The sequence below is a fragment of the Jaculus jaculus genome, chromosome 6 (assembly GCF_020740685.1).
Source record: "Jaculus jaculus isolate mJacJac1 chromosome 6, mJacJac1.mat.Y.cur, whole genome shotgun sequence".
NCBI classification, from domain to species: Eukaryota; Metazoa; Chordata; class Mammalia; order Rodentia; family Dipodidae; genus Jaculus; species Jaculus jaculus.
The window spans coordinates 25,283,924-25,294,949 of record NC_059107.1 but is presented as its reverse complement, the minus strand read 5'-3'; positions in this window follow the sequence as shown (position 1 = coordinate 25,294,949).

The window sequence follows — 11,026 nt, the reverse complement described above, 5'->3', positions numbered from 1 at the left end:
GTTGATTATCATCTGTTCTATTTCTCACAAGGGATATTTTTTCCAATGGTCCTGGGGAACTAGAAATGTAGGACCATCTGAATCCAGTTTTAGGACTTGAGGGACCTAAGTCCTTAGGATAATGTAGGACCTAAGCCATTAGGATAATTTAAAGCAAAACCATGTTTTTTATGTTACATCATCACACACAAATTAGGAGTCGGGGCCAGGAGATCACTCCGTAGGCAAGAGCTCTTGCTGAGCAAGCATGGGGATCTGAGTTGGATCGCCAGCACAGTGTGAAAAGCAAGACATGGCTGTGTATACCTGTCACTTAAGTGCTGAGGGGGACAGAGACAGGCAGACAGCTGGGCTCATAGGAAAAAGAAAACGCGAGCTCCCAGGTCAGTGAGAAGTTAGGTGGAAGAGCAAGAGAAGAGGACACTGATGTTCTCCTGTGGCCTCTACATGCAGATCCATGAGGCACATGCATCTGCACACACATGTGAACACACTTGCATAACACACACACACACACACACACATCTATACTAGGAGCTTGTTTGCCACAGGTTCTATTGCTTACTGAAGTCATATTATATTAAGCATACTATATTAAGATTCCAGATTTTGTAAGTCCTAAACCTCAAGTTTTGTTTCCCCAAACCCATAGACTAGTTTAAGAAAGACTACTTAACATCTCAGCAATTCCTGTTCCCTTAGGAGATGTTCTCTGGCTAGAAAGAGAACCAAATAAAATTCATTTTCCTCGATTCTGTTTTTTCTAGGCATTTGCTGGCAGCTTCACTTTAACTTGGTTGTCTTTTGATGTTTTTAGAGGAAGATGTCTTGTATAATCCTTCTAGAATTTTTTAAACTTTTTGTTCAACAGAAAACTCACCTAATCTACTCAAATAACAATTTTTTATGGATAAAACAGGATCCCAAAATATTTATCTTGTTTCCTTTCTTTTTTTTTTTTTTGGAGACAATATGTCTCAATGTAGCACAGGCTGTCCTGGAATTCACTTGTGAAACTTGTAGTGAAACTCCTGAATGCTGAGATTACAGGTGTGATCCATTATATGCTTACCTCACCTATTCTGATCTGTGTTTCATTGGGCAGTAATTTTCAGGTCTTTCTAGTAGGACAGAATCTGCATTTATTTAGCATCTTGTTAAGAACTTCAAGTTATGTAAATAAAAATGTATGTTTTCCCAGTTAAGCCAACTCCTGTAATCAAAACAATCAGAAAGTTGTGGAGGGAAATACACTAACGAATGCAGTCCTTAGCAGTTCAACCAATTAGCAACTATGGAAGGGGCAAAGATAGATATATAGATAGATAGATAGATAGATAGATAGATAGATAGATAGATAGATAGATAGATAGATAGATACATACATACATACATACATACATACATACATACATACATACATACATAGATGGGTATATAATCTTGTTTTAAATCTTGTCTCACTGTCTGAATTTTATTTGGCTTATTAGATAATATCTATTGCATTTTATTTTCTCTGTCTTGCTAGAAAACAAACATCCTTATCCTTTCTAGTATCCACCAACTTTACTCTCACAGTTTATACGGCCCACCACAGAGGTAACTCATTGCAATGGCATTCCCTAAATGGGACGAACAAAAGGTCATCAGGGCTATGGAACACTTTAATTTCCTCCTCTTTCCTTCTGCTGAGAAGTCTTTATTGACAGGAGTGACTGTCATGTTTGGTGACACTTGAAATGAGTCTATATCAAGTTCAAGACTTAGATACCTCTCTTCCCATATCCTGTGGCTCCAGTAGCTTTTGATTTCCTGTTCCAGAGGAAAAAGGACATCAGTCTCACTGCATGGCTTGTCCTGCCTCATTCTGAAAGCAACAGAGCTGTATTCTACTTCCACAGCCCATACTGGGAGCTGTGCAACAATGACAGTAATGAAGTTGTGGCTGTCACTAAATCCCCAGTCACATCACAAATTTTAACTTCGTGTGATCAGCATTGCAAATCTAGGCTTTGGATATTATTGTTGTACCCATGAGGAAATGATGCATAGCAAGTTTAATTATCCAAATTCATGTATTTAGTAAGCCCTCGCTAACCTTCCTAACTTTGTATTTTCTTCTTCTAATGTGATAAATAGCAGTTCATTTTAATGGGATAATTGGATACGTTAATTATATAATATTCCTGGCATGTGGTAAGCAATCAGTGTAGTTGGTTGTTGCCTATTCATAGACAAGGAATTATAGAATTCACTGGACTATATCTTCCTTGGGTTGGACATCTTGATCATTGAATAGTATCTTAGTGACTACCACAGTGCTAGGGAAAGTGTTGATACCCAGTAAGTATTTACCAAAATGAATAACCTAAATATTAGAATGAAATAGGACCTTAGCTCATCTAATACAACCTGTTTGAGTGAAGTGATACTTTTTCAGGAAGTCTCCAAAGAGGGAGTTTAACCAATGTGTCATTTTCACAAGGCAACCCACCTATTGTTAAAGAATTCTGATTTTAAAGAAAATTCTTCCTTTATAGTATGCCAAACAATCTATGAGTTGAGCATATTAGCTCTGATCCCATCCCTCAGAGGTGCATGGAATAAGCATTTTATTTTTATGTGAATATTCCAGAGTCTTCCTCTAGACATTGTGCCATAGCTCAAAGATCCACTTGGCACCTTCCTTCCCAGGCAGATATGGGCAGCATTTCCAGTTTTCCTGTGTGATCCAGAGGTCAGCTGAGAACACTCTGTCCTTTGAGATTTTAACAAAACTGGCAAGAGCCTCTTATCCCACATACTGTGGGGAATCCAAAACCCAACCCAAGGCTTCTGTGAATTCCTGGGGATTTATGTTCTGAAGTGACTTTCGGCTCTGTTTCTAATTCTAAAGAACTCTGTCTCACACATGTTTATTCTGTTTTGTTTAGTCTTGGATCTTCTCAGCTCTGCACCTGAGCATCATGAAGTGGCACTCACTTCTACCTTTATCCCCAAGTGCTGGGATTAAAGGTGTAAGTGACTGTATCCAGGTTCTCTTGCTCTCTCTCTTCCTTATTGTCCCTACGTCTTTCTAACAACATGCACACCCTGATTGTTACTTGCCTAGCATTCTCTTCTTTGAAGCTATGCTCAGAGGGTTCTATCTTAGGTGCTAAGGCTATTTATCAAAATATTTTCCTAAACAACAAAATTATTCTTCTAACAGGCCCCCTGTCACATACTTCTGACATGATTTCTACTCTTCTCTCTCATTAAACATTTTGTTATTGTTGTTAATATCTCTCTTGGCATAGGTTTTTCAGAAGTAACATAGTGAGGTCTGAGAAAAACAACTTTAGTAATATGAAAAAAATTCTACTTAATACAATCCAAAATGGTTCGCAGATAGGGCCCTGTTCATAATATAAATGCCAGACATGAATAACATGGTGTCAATTATTTCTTCTCCCTCAAGGTGTTTCAGGCAGCCACGGGTTTAATTTACATATATATGCACCAGTAGACTACTTAGCTGTTACTTCAACAAATATTCCACACAAGGGATGTGATGTAGACACCTTGGGAGCATGACTCCCATTCTGAGTAATGAACATGTTTTCTTAATCTGCGTGTATCTGGGCAGAGTTCAGTTAATGTTGAATGCATACATTTTAATCTATGCTTGATTTCTCATGGTGTCAAATGTGACATGACCATTTAAAAACACAAAAAAGCAATCAGAAAGATCTAGAATGATAATAACCACTTGAGGAAACCTCACTGTTGCTTCACCAGTCATGTTTGTAGACAACATTGGAGTTGCCTAGAATGCTAAGTTGAGGTTATATTCATAACCTGTGGCTTATAGGAACATAGGAACATGAGATGCTTTTTCAGTTAGGCTAGCATATATTTCCTAAGTACTGACTTGAGGTCAGGTACTACGCTAAATACATGATCTACATTAGCTCATGTTTGCCTTCCTAAACAAAGCCTGGAACTATGGGTAAGAAACAAGGCATCTGAGCTCTGAGGTAATAAAGCAATGTGCTGAGGTGCCATGGCCAAGAAGGCAGAGAGTGACTAGTCAACCTAGGCTGGCCTGGAAGCCAGTGTTCTTAACTAACGCAGTGTTCTTTCACTCTTTCTACCCAGAGAGGGAGAGAAAAGAGACCAGCTAGAATATTCCTCCTTATAACTTAAAATTTTTTTTTTCAGGATACCTCCTCTTGAGCCTGTAACATACTATTATTGGCAAATGAAAACCAGGTGGCTAGTTGAGTTTTTGAAGGAAGCCTGTGATAGGAATTCTTCTTTGTTTCTCCCATGTGGGAGCCAGGGCTGCACAAGATGTAATGGGAGAGTTCACTGAATCTTAAAGAGGCCATGGCTCTGAGGGGCGTGGAGAGGTTACCAGGATGACATTGGAGGGCACAGCTAGCTGAGGAGAACGGGCCTACATCTAGGTCTCTGTAGAAATGTCAGATTTTTTTTTTTTCCAAAAGAGGGTAATTTTGTATCTTGATTAAAGTGTCTCAGGAGATGAGCCTCATTAAATAAAACCAATCAGTTGAAGTCATGTAATTAAACGAACTCAGTCTTTCTTAATGCTTTAAATACCTGTTTGTGTGAAGAGCTGAACATCAAATTGCTTCCTCAGGTGAAAGACAGTGAAAGCCATGGAGGTACAGTGGAAAGACTTCTCTGAGTGACCAAGGCCCCATGTCTGACATGTCTGTTTTGTGGCTTAGCATCTGATAAATGGTCCCATAATTTATGTAATGTCAACTACTATTTGAATGAGGATTTGAACTGAGTACCCCAAAGCTTAGGCTCTTTTCATGCTCCTGTGAGATGGTATGTCTACCAGGAAGCCTTCTTCAGTGATTGGAAGCCATTAGAATAGTCAGTTATGTCTGCACAGGAGAACTTTTAACTGGGTTCCTAATGGACGGCTAACCCTGGCATCACAAAAGAGTCACACGGACAGTTTATATTAAAAGAATCATGGTCAAGCTCTAACCCCAGTGAGTCCATTGAATTGGGTGTGGTTTAATCTTGGACTTAGGTTTTTTTTTGGTTGCTGTTGTTGTTGTTCCCATGTATTTTTTTTTTTTTTTTAAGATGTTCTCCAAGTGACTGTAACTGGCGGCCATGCTTGGAAGATGCCCCATTTCAGGTCAAGATGATCCTGCTGGGCCTGTACTCTGTCCTGAAACCCATCATCCAAGTGAGCAGGCAGCATCAGTGCTTGTTGGCTCAGGTCTGTGCTGTATACCTGGGACAAGAGAGTGTTTTGAGAGACAACCACAGAAGAGAGTGGTTTCTGGAGGCTGTTTACTTACACAGGATCACATGAGCTATGGTTCCAGAGCTACTCAATGCTGTGTTGTATGCTGAGCAGCCCACACGTAGGTGCTGTCCACATCTCTCTTCTGATGATGCTCTGGCATTTTCCTTTCTAGTTAGAGATGACTGGATCCTGGTGGTTGAGAACCCATCCATCTCTGGGGGCTGTCATGGCAGCCAGTTTGTAAGCCTCCTTAAGTCCTCCAGGGAGTGTAGGGGAAGGATGGCAGGGGAGGGTCAAAGGTAAGTACTAGATTGGAGAAAGGAATGATAATAAACTCTCATTTTCCTATTCTCCTGAGATGTCCAATGTGTAGATTTCAGATGATCCTTCAGCACTTAAACTGGGAGTTGAAACACACTACTCATCTGAAAGAGCAGGACTAGCAGTCACATTGTTCTTTGTGTCTAGATCTTACCTTGTAGTGTGAGGTTGTGAAGAGTAGGCACTCCTTACCATGGCATCATCAGTGCCCATGGCCATCAGCACTGAAGTCATTATAGTCCAGTCCCCTCCTTTGTAAGGGCCTCGGGATGCTGGACACTGATCCCTCTGGGCTTCTTTCCTCCTCTGGAGCCCACCAGCCAGGTGAGCAGAGCAACTTACAGGTTCAGCCCTTGACCATGGACCTTTTAGAGATGGGAAGACCCTGGGTAAGTGAATTTGCTTCTTTTTCTCTACCTCTAAAATGGCCATACTAATTTATCTCCCAGGGTTGTTAGGGATGAAAGTGTAAGGGCAGTACAGAAGTTCCTGGAACTTCGCAGAGACCATATGAAAAATATTTGTCTTAAGTTTTTATAAGATACGGCCCACACCCAAATGGATCACCTACCTTCTTGTCAAGCTTCTGGGTGGAATCCGGGAACATGTTTTGTTATTGGATCTGAAAGTGCTTCCCACAGACAGAGCATACCATGCAGTGGAACATGAAGGGGTCGGCTCTGGGCAGACTCACTGTCTTTTGGCATATCTCATAGGCCACAGGTATCATTAGTTGTCAGTTCCTGAGGTACTGCATGAGCATCCTACAGTGGTTAGCAGAGATACCTCACGCCATGCTCTGGATGCTAATTTATCTCTCTGTCCCAACATGTTCATAATCCTTACAACTCCCTTGTTTCTAACTCTTCTCCCCAGAAAGACTTTTGCCTAATCATTTCCTCTGAACTATATAGTTGGTCTTTTCTACATCTAAATTACTCCCCATAGTGTTTGGTGGTGGGAGGTTAGACCTTGAGAATGGAAAGTTAAGACGATGCCTTCCCCATAGTTTAGCTACGGGAGTCTCTTAACTGACAACTAGACCTCTGTGGTGGTTTGAGTCAGATGTCCTCCATAAACTTGTGTTTTGAAAGCTTGGTCTCCAGCTGAATGCAATTTTGCAGGTAAAGCCTAGCTAGAGAAGGAGGTATGTTGCCTGGGGTGGGCCACAGAGTGTTATAACCAGCTCAACCCTTGCCAGAGCCCAGATCACTCTCTTGATCTGACTCCTCAAGGTGAGGGTCGCCCTTGCTGAACCCTCCTGCCTCTATGCAAAGCTGAGACAGCAAAGGCCAAGGGCTTTTTTTTTTTTTTTTTTTTTTTTACCCATTCCTCCCAGATGACATTGGCATTTTCATAAGGTCCTTCAACACTTTAGAACAATGGTTCTCGAAGTGCAGTCCCTGCGTCTCTGGGGCCCTAAGAACCTTTTAGAAGGTCTGCAGAGTCTCGCCTACTGTCATAATAATATGAAGATGTGACTTGCCGTGTTCACAAAATTCACAGTTCACTGGTGGTGCAAGATCATCGGAGGCTTTGGCTGTCGGCGCTGGCTAACAAATCAAAGCACTAGTCCTCAACTGCCAGTGCATGCCTCAACACCACACTTACACCAGGGGACGTCAGTGTTCTTAAGAATATTTATGAGGAAGCAGTGAGCATTATTAATTTCATTAAATCTCCGCCTTTGAGGACATTCTTTAAAAACATTCCCTGTGACAAGATGGGAAGCACACTCAGAACACTTCCACAGCATGTTGAGCTCTCAGGGAAACGCATCATGGAATTGTTGGGAATTGGGAGTTGAACTAGAGTCACTTTGCATGGAACAACATATTTTTTATTTATTTTTTTCTTGAAGAAATCACTGACAGACACACTGGTTATTCAGACTTGGCAGACATTTTCTCAAAGAAATGAACAAAGCAAGACTGTCATTTGAAGGAAAACAACTGACAGGGTTTGATGTCGATAAAATTTGAGTCTTGCAGCAAAAATTAGAATTTTGAAACGCTTCTATCTGCCACCATGAGCTTGGCAGGTTCCCAATCCATCAAGATTTTTCTGATCAGATCAGTGGTGATATTAATGGATGTGTTTTTTATATGGCACAATGAAATATGTCAACATTTGAAAGATCTGCATAATTCAGAAAAAAATCAATATTTTCCAAATGATCAAGTATGATAGAAAATTGTGCCTGGGTTAAAAGATTCATTCAAAGTTCATGACAGATCAATTGATTTTAATGAAATGAATTATGAAAAGTTCACAGATACGGTGTAGATTCTTCAGTGTGACTAATCTGTTTTGGCATAATAATAATAATAAAAGTCTCCACAGTTATCTAAAAAGGCTGTTGTAATTCTTCTCCCTTTTCTAATTACATACAGTGAGTGATTGGACCACCTCCATAATCTCCAACCCAAACAACAATTCACCATAGGTTGAAAGCAGAACTAGAGGGAGAATCTAGCTGCCGTCTATTAAGCTAGACTTTAAAAGATTTTTTTTTTAAGTAAAAAAAAAAAAATGCCTGTCTCACCAATATTTTTGTTTGGAAAATGTACTTATTTCTCAGAAAAAATATTGTGTTTATATACAATGTTGAATTACTTTTAAAGAAATTAATAAAGTGTTATTCTAATTTTTTCTTCATTTCAAAGGTAGTAAATATTGAAAGATAATTCATGTACTCAAAATCTTTCTGGAAAACAAAGGTAAATTTGGGGCTGGACAGATGGTTCAGTGTTTCAAAGAACTTGCTTGCAAATCCTGAATGCCAGGGTTTGACTCCCTAGTACCTACATAAAGGCAGATGCTCAAAGCGGTGTGCATGTCTGGAGTTCCTTCTGCAGTGGCAGGACACCCTGGTATAATCATACCCACCCACTCTCCCTCTACTTCTCTCCCTCTCTCAAATAAATAAATAATTTTTTAAAGGTAAAAATATCTCTTTTGGTCTTTAATTATTTTCAAAAGCATAAAGTGGCTGTCAGGGGAAAATGTTGGAGAACAATTGCTATCATTGAAGGAGGTGGTCGTTTGAGTGTTGTTGATTAGCCACGGGTGTGATCACTGAGCAAGAAAACTTTTCTATGCTCTCTCTAAAAAAACAAGTGAGCCATGTGAGGGCATCTGCTCCCAGGAAACCCTGTCAGACTTGAGTTTCGCATTCTCCCTACATCGCCATTTGCACCACACTATTAATTCGGAATTCAGGCAGCAGCACTGCCAGCCATGATTCAGGTGTTTTCAGGGATGGTGACCTTTGGACAATGGGACAGGGGAAGAGGAGGGGCTCCCTATGAAGCTCTAGACAGGGAAGGTACTTCTAACCTCACCCAAAGTGAGTCTCACCCAAGAATACTTCTTGGTTGGGTCTGAGCCTATGCATCTAGTTAATCACCTGCCAGTGGCTTGAGGGAATGGCCTTGTGGGCAGGAAGGGAGAGGCCTGCGAGGCAGAGCAGAATAAACATCCGTTATCCAAATCGAGACTGAGGCCATTTGTCCAGCCTTTTCTTGTGGCTGTAGCTCCTGTGGCTACAGCCCACAACTGCTCTGACTTCATTTTGGTGCCCCTTGAAGGTGCCTCCTGCCCTGTCCTTCCCACACCAGCAGCCAACTCAGTGCATGAATCTGTGGGTTGGACTCTAATTGCTAGCTATGCTGGGCAGCCCGCCTTTCTCTAATTCAGCTTTGACACAAATAGCCAGAAAATTCAATTGCAAGGCCAAAACTCCTTCAGCAGTGTACCAAGTTTGACTCCCTTGGAGAATGGACTTCTGTTCCATTCGATTCCAAGCATCTACACAATGTTTAGTAGACCCTGTGAAGAATGGATACCAAAGAGCTAATTGCCAGAATCATAAAGGCTTAGAAGTACCAAGAATCTCAATCTGAAGTTCTACCCCCATGCAAGGTCCTCTATCCTGGACTATGACAACTATATGCCTCTTGAGGTATTTGTGAAGAGCTTTTCTTGGTAGTTAATCTTTCTGTTTCTGTGAGAGGGATGGCATAGAGAGGGCAGTGTTTAACTTGCACAATGCTGGTTTTAGTCCTTATTCATATATTTATATTTAGTCCTTACTTTTATATGATTTTGAGAAAGTTGATCTCTCTCTCTGTTTTCTCTATACCAAAGAAATAACCTCATTACAAATGCTGTGCTGTGGAAATGTCCAAGTATTGGCATAGATTTACTGCTTGTTAATCCCAACTAAATATGTAGACTCCTATAACCTTAAGGAAATTTACATTGTCAAGGAAATGATGTCAACATCATAGGTTGTGAAGATACATACCTTCATACAAAACTTACTAGTTTTAAGGGCTTGGGTAAATTATTTAAATTTTTGTAAGCTTCATTTGTCCTCATATCTAAGTGATAGTTTGCAGTAGTTGCTGCTTAAAGGAGTTGGGGAACCAGGAGATGGCTCAGTCAGTGAATTGTTTCCTATATAAGCATGAGAATCTGATTCAGGTCTCCAGAATCCATGTAAAAGTCAGGCATGGCTTACAGTCCTAGCACTAGGTATGTAGAGTCAGGAGGATCCCTGGGGCTGGCTGGCCTACCTAGTCTAGCAGAATTAGTGAGTTGTAAGTTCAGTGAAAGAACCTGTCTCAAAAAAATAAGGTGGAAAATGAGAAAGAAAGACACTTGACATTGACCTCTGGCCACCATGTGTGTGTGTATACACACACACTCACATATACACACATACATAATGTACCCATATACATATAAACACATACATGTATGCATGCTCACCATACACTTGCATGTGCTGGACCGTGTGTTTGAGCTGGGGAAATTGTAGACTTTATTGGATATCGCCCTTGTAAAATGCTGTGTTGATCTTTCAGATCCATATAGAAGCCAAGTCTTCCCGCCAAGCAGATCCTTAATTGTAATGTTTCCCATAGGTTTTCTTTCCTCCAATGTAGACCCATCCATTATATCCACTATATTCAAGGCAGTTCTCAGATATGGTTTCAAAGACCATGTGCTATGTTGGGAATGTTCCACAGATGGCCTTCAGTTTTTCAATGTTCTTTTCATAGCATTAATATTTAAATTTTCAAGTTGATCATGTGCAAACGGATAGACCCAAAGTACTTTGCAACCATCACCTTGTCACACATGACACTAAGTTGCTTTGAATGCAGTCAAAGTCCAAGTGGCAGGCTGGTCAGATTGCTCATTCAGACCAAGCCTGAGTAACCTTCAATCCTGGTCTTTTTTTTTTTTTTTTTGGTTTTTCGAGATAGGGTCTTACTCTAGCCCAGGCTGACCTGGAATTCACTATGGAGTCTCAGGGTGGCCTCAAGTTCACGGCAATCCTCCTACCTCTGCCTCCTGAGTGCTGGGATTAAAGGCGTGTGCCACCACGCCCGGCTTGATCCTGGTCACCTTTGATCA